Here is a 6,202-nt window from a genome sequence, read left to right on the forward strand (position 1 = left end):
GAATACTAGCAACCACTATTCTATTAACTTGGATTGTGGCCCGACTGGTAGAAAACCCATACCTCACTACTGGGCAAGTATTAACAATTATATATTTTATATACTTCATCATATCCCCAGCAACATTACTAATATGAGATAAAATATTAAAAAATGGCTTCTTGGCCGAAATTTAAACATATGTCTTGAAAACATAAAATAGAATATAAATATTCTAGAAGTCTATACATTCTAACTATTATGCAATTAAAGATATATTGATATAATTAACCCCCTAAAACCAACCAAAAAGAAAACAAATAATTCAAAGAAATTGGAAGAAATCTTCTCCAAGCCAAATATAATAATTTATCATAGCGAAATCGTGGTAAAGTACCCCAAACCCAAAAAAAAACTTAAATAAAATTAATAAGAAAAAGTATACCCCCATAATAAAATTCTAAATAAAACACTCATAAATGAGATACTAGCATATTCAGATATAAAAATTAGCGCAAACCCACCAGCACCATATTCAACATTAAACCCAGAGACAAGCTCAGATTCTCCCTCATCAAAATCAAAGGGAGTTCGATTAGTTTCAGCTAAAAAAAGACCTTAGTCAAATTAAACCTAATGGAAAAGCAATAAAAATAAATCACAGATAATATTGAAAAATATTAAATAAAAGTAAGTTATAACCACCAATTAAAAAAATAAAAGATAATAAAATCAAAACTAAACTCACCTCATTGCATCCACTCATATGGGATAAAGTAAACAGAGCTACACAACAAGTTGTAGAACACTACAGCAAGCTTTCAGAAAGGAGACTTGATAGGACATTCTACCAGCTAATTGAGGAGGAACAAGCTATATACAGCAACAATGAAAGAAGGGAAACAATTGATATCACTGGTAAAATAGAAACTAAGAACATTGACAACAGATTATTTATAAATCTTACGGATATTGAAGTACCTGATGAGTATATAGAAATTTTTCAATTCAAAATTAAATTTTCAGTTGGTAGTGCTTATACAGGGTGTTTTGTAAGTTCGTTTACAATGCATGGGAGGTGATTGTACGAGTGAAAATAAGGTGGAAAGTTCATGTAACAAAATTCCGGAAACGGCTTTGTTGCCGAGTTATTGACGTTTGAAAACGTGGGAAAATGATTTTCCGAAGTGAATAATGGCAAAACGGGTGGAGAGAAGTCGTCGGTGTTGGGCGGTCCACTAAGAAATTGGGTACGCTCTCAAAAAATCACGCGGCAATGTTGTGCAATGTCGGCGCAAGAGATTCCCCAAACGACATGAACGAAGATGTTGACGGGAGTGGGGTGGGTGTGCGTTCTGCGTGAGCTGGTATCGACGAAAATTGGCATGTGTTGAATGGCACCAAAAAACAAAGAAAATTTCCTGAACGAAGGGCACCATGCCGTAAAAACAAAAAAAATGAACTGTCATAGGTTGCATACCCTGAAGGGCACACAGTATGCTTAATGGAGATGTGAAGGGAACCTCATCACAGACTGTTTTCAAAGTGTCCACCATGTACTTCCAAGCAGAGACGACAACAGCGAATTAAGGATTGTCTAGTGCGACCCAACAATCCCGGCGTTTCTGCTATCGATGCTGCAGCTACATTGATACGGTCAACAAGGTCCTCGGCTGACACGACAGGTGTTTCGTAAACGAGGCGTTTCATCTCTCTCCAGAGAAAGAAATCCAGGGGCGTAATATCAGGCGATCGAGGTGGCCATGGCACAGGCCCTACCCTGCCAATGCACTGATTGTGGAATACGGTATTGAGAAAATGGCTCACATTCCGATCGAAATGTGGGGGTGCACCGTCATGTTGAAACCACTGTCTTTGTCTCAGTGCCAAGGGCACATCCTCTAGTACTTCAGGCAAAACATCACTGAGAAATGCTTGATAAGTGGGTCCACATAGGCGAACAGGGAGAATGTACGGTCCAATCAAATGGTCATGCAGTATCCCACAGCACACATTCACTGCTAATCTGTGCTGATGATGTGCCACTAGCAGTGCATGTGGATTTTCATGTTCCCACACATGACTGTTTTTACTATTGAACACACCAGTTTTCGTGAAGATAGCCTCATCAGTCCATAGTACCGTATTCTGAAAATTGGGGATAGTTTCAATTTGATGGACAAACCATTGGCAAAAGTCCTCACGTGGGCCAAAGTCCCGAGGTAAAAGGTCTTGCACTTTCTACAATTTGTACGGGTGCATCCCCTCTTCTGCCAGGACTCACCAAACATTCACATGGAAGGTGTTTCGTTCGTGGGCTAGTGTGCGCGTACTGGTGCCTGGATGATCCATCACTGCAGTTAGCACATCTTCCACACACCATCGTGTTTGCACACTTCGCAGTCGTCCAACTTCTCGATGAGGTGGCAACACTGATCCTGTTTCCCAAAGTCGAGTGTCTACATTTTGAAATAAGGTGTGCAATGGTAACACCCTATTTGAAAAACATGCCCTATACTGACGCCTTGCAGCATGGCTATTACCTCCAGCCTCCCCATAAATCAGATGCATGTCCGCATGCTCTTGGGACGTGTATGCAGCCATCCCTTACACCGGGCTACAAGTGTTTATGGCCATTAACACTAGTACACTTCACAGAACATGATGGGCTGTGGCTAAGAATTAACACGTAACACTGCTAGGTCAAATGTTTGCCCAACACTACTGTCCAAGAACCTCACGTCTTTCCATTAAACTTGAATGTTTAACAACGTGCTGCTGTCACAGCACCTGAAGCACGAATGGCACAGACACGTGCGCTCCTTCATGAGGAAACCTACACTGTTGGCGCCCCTAGCAGGAAATATGATACTTAACGTCAGATCACACAGACACCCATCTGCCCTTCAGGGTACGCAACCTATGACAGTTCTTTTTTTTCGTTTTTACATCATGGTGCCCTTCGTTCAGGAAATTTTCTTTGTTTTTTGGTGCCATTCAACACATGCCAATTTTCGTCTATACCAGATCACGCAGAATGCACACCCACCCCACTCCTGTCAACATCTTCGTTCGTGTCCTTAGGGAATCCCTTGCGCCGACATTGCACAGTATTGCCGCGTGATTTTTTGACTAGAGCGTACCCAATTTCTTAGTGGACCGCCCAACACCGACAACTTCTCTCCACCCGTTTTGCCATTATTCACTTCGGAAAATCATTTTCCCACGTTTTCAAACATCAATAACTCTGCAACAAAGCCGTTTCCGGAATTCCGTTACATGAACTTTCCACCTTATTTTCACTCGTACAATCACCTCCCAAGCACTGTAAACGAACTTACGAAACACCCTGTATACACAAGGAAGATTTTTTGATTTCAATAGAAAAAGCACTGAATTTCTTAGATGATGAGGAGGAAAAGAGAAAATTACAAAGTCTCACACATGATGCTCTTTTGAATACAACAGAAGAAGTAACATAGGTTGGAGGAAAAAGATCATAATTTCAAGATCTCGTTGAGAGAAAATGACATTTTCTTAATAAAATTGGACAAGGAAAATAAACCTCTCCTTGTCCGAATTAAGGACTATAAAGAAAAATGGAAGAATGTTTCAAAGTAAACAATTTCACAGAAAGTTCTCTAAACCCTATAACTAAAATAATAAATGAGGTAAAGAAATAATTGAAAACAGTATCAAGATACCAAGAGAAATGAAGAAAAAAACTCATTGTCAAAAATTCAACCCTGCCGATTGCCTTTGGACTACCAAAACCTCGCAAACCGGGAACTCCAATACGACCCATCATTGGAACTTTCACACATCCTGCATACAAACTATCCAAATATTTATTTAAAAGGCTTGCTATAATTAAACAACAAAGACCATTCAGTGTTCAAAATGCATATGAAGTGAAACAGAAACTAAAAAATATTGTTTGGAATAATGAGTATCGTATTGCAAGTTTTGATGTTGAAAATGTATATCCTAGTATCCCAATATAAGGTGCCACAGATGCATTACACAGATGGCTTATTGAGATGAAGGTTAACCCAGTAGAATCATGGGAAATGGTTCGATGGTTTACTGTATGTGCAAATTACAATTACGGTCTATCAATGGGAATCCCAGTATCCGGAATCATCTCCAGCATTTTCCTTCATTACATAGAATCTCCAATTCTTAATGAGATAGGTGCGGATATCATACTACATCAGATATGTAGATGTTGTGCTAATTATTGCTAAAAATGAGAACACCATCATGGACGTATTTAAATTGTTAAATGAATCACATAATCGAATAAAATTCACTTGCGAACCCATGAATAACAATATAATTTCTTTCCTTGATCTGCAAATTAAGACAACTGACAGAACAATTCAAACATCAGTGCATAGGAAAAAAATAGCAGGGGAAAAATACATCTATGCCAATTCAGAACATTCACATATAACAATGAATAATACATTTTTAATTTTTTTCCTGAGAGCACAAAGACTATGTTCTAATAATAAGGATATCAAAAATGAAGAAGAAAAGCTTTTTGATATAGCAAAAGAAAATGGCTTTCACACTAACAGAATAAACCAAATCAAAAAACAAGTCGCAAGAAAGCTAGAGGAAAAGAGAAATACAGACAAAGATGAAAAATCTGTTGAAAAGAAATTTGTGTGCATTCCATTCCACAAGGGATTCTCACATAAAATTGCCAAAATTTTTAGATTTAATTTCAAAATTGTTTTTAGATCACTAGAAATTTGGAATGCACATTTAATGAATTCAAAATGAGAAAATCTACCACATGTCGAAACCACAGGAATATATAATATAAGTTGTTCATGTTCAAAGGATTATGTAGGACAAACAGCAAGGAAAATGGCAATAAGATGGCACAAACACGAACATTATAAATCTAAACCCAAGAACAGGTTTGTCAGCTCACATCGTCGAAGATAAGCATTTGATTAAAAAGAGAAGGGTTTTAAAAAGATTGACGGGAAACACACAGTTAAATGTCTGGGAAGCTTCATTGATTGCAGAAGAACACTGGAATAAATTAAATAATGAAAATGGTAACATAGATCCAGTTTGGAGTTTTCTTTTTCACAAATGGAGTAAGCCACCATCTTTAAAATTTAATGTAACAGAAAACATCAAGAAACTTTGTGAAAACCTGTTGATATTTGGGATTCATAAGTTTACATAAAGAATAATGTGATCAAAATTTTTATTATTTGAAATAAAAATAAAACAGACTGCTTCTGTTCACAGTTAAGTTGATATATTACAACAATGTAACATTGACAACATCCATTATGTAACGGTTCTTTTTGTTTAAAAAGTTGCCTACCATTGTTATAACTGTATCTTTAGTCAAAATGAAAACAAATGTCTGATGAAGGGAGTGTGTGTTCTCCTGAAACGTCACAACGAAAAACTATTTTCTTATGCTTGTAATAACCGTAAACTACAGGAAAATAATAAACTCACCCTGTAAGTGAGAATCTGAGCAACTGCTCGAAGACCCCCGAGCAATGCATAATTAGAATTAGATGATCACCCAGCAGATATTACTGTATATACTCCCATTCTTATACAACATAGAAAGAAAGAGGCCCCCAAATAAAAATTAAATAATAAAGTATGATAGGGAAAAACAACCCAAAGAAATAAAGACAAAAACAATCTAAAAACTGGAGATATAATAAGGATAGTAATTTCTCAAAATAGGTAATGTCTGTTCCTTATTAAACAACCTAATTGCATCAGCAAAAGGCTGAAAGACACCACAAACCCCAACCCTATTAGGGCCCTTTACGAATTTCGATATATCCTAAAATCCTGCACTCAAACAAAGTAAAAAAATCAAATCTAACCAAATCACATACAACTAAAATAATAAAAGAAATAATTCCAATAAATAAATCTAATATCATTTACTATAAAAAGGTAATTATCTTCATTTTTGAATCCTAAATTCAATGCACTTTTCTGCCATTATATTAATTATTATTAATCAATATTATATATATAATATAAATATTTGGTCCTTTCGTACTAAAACATTTAAAACATTAAGAGTTAGAAACCAACCTGGCTCACGCCGGTTTGAACTCAGATCATGTAAGAAATTAAAGGTCGAACAAATCATCAAATTTGAAATGCTACACCCAATATCTTAATCCAACATCGAGGTCGCAACCCCTCCTGTCGATATGAT

At 36.6% G+C, this 6,202-nt stretch overlaps 1 pseudogene; it reads right to left on the reverse strand.

The window, feature by feature from the left end:
- Positions 1–266: 266 nt before the first annotated feature.
- On the reverse strand, positions 267–5,918 carry LOC145999320 (NADH-ubiquinone oxidoreductase chain 1 pseudogene; annotated as a pseudogene).
- Positions 5,919–6,202: the final 284 nt, after the last annotated feature.

This window comes from Lepisma saccharinum, chromosome 15 (genome assembly GCF_977018435.1).
Source record: "Lepisma saccharinum chromosome 15, izLepSacc3.1, whole genome shotgun sequence".
Taxonomy (NCBI): Eukaryota; Metazoa; Arthropoda; class Insecta; order Zygentoma; family Lepismatidae; genus Lepisma; species Lepisma saccharinum.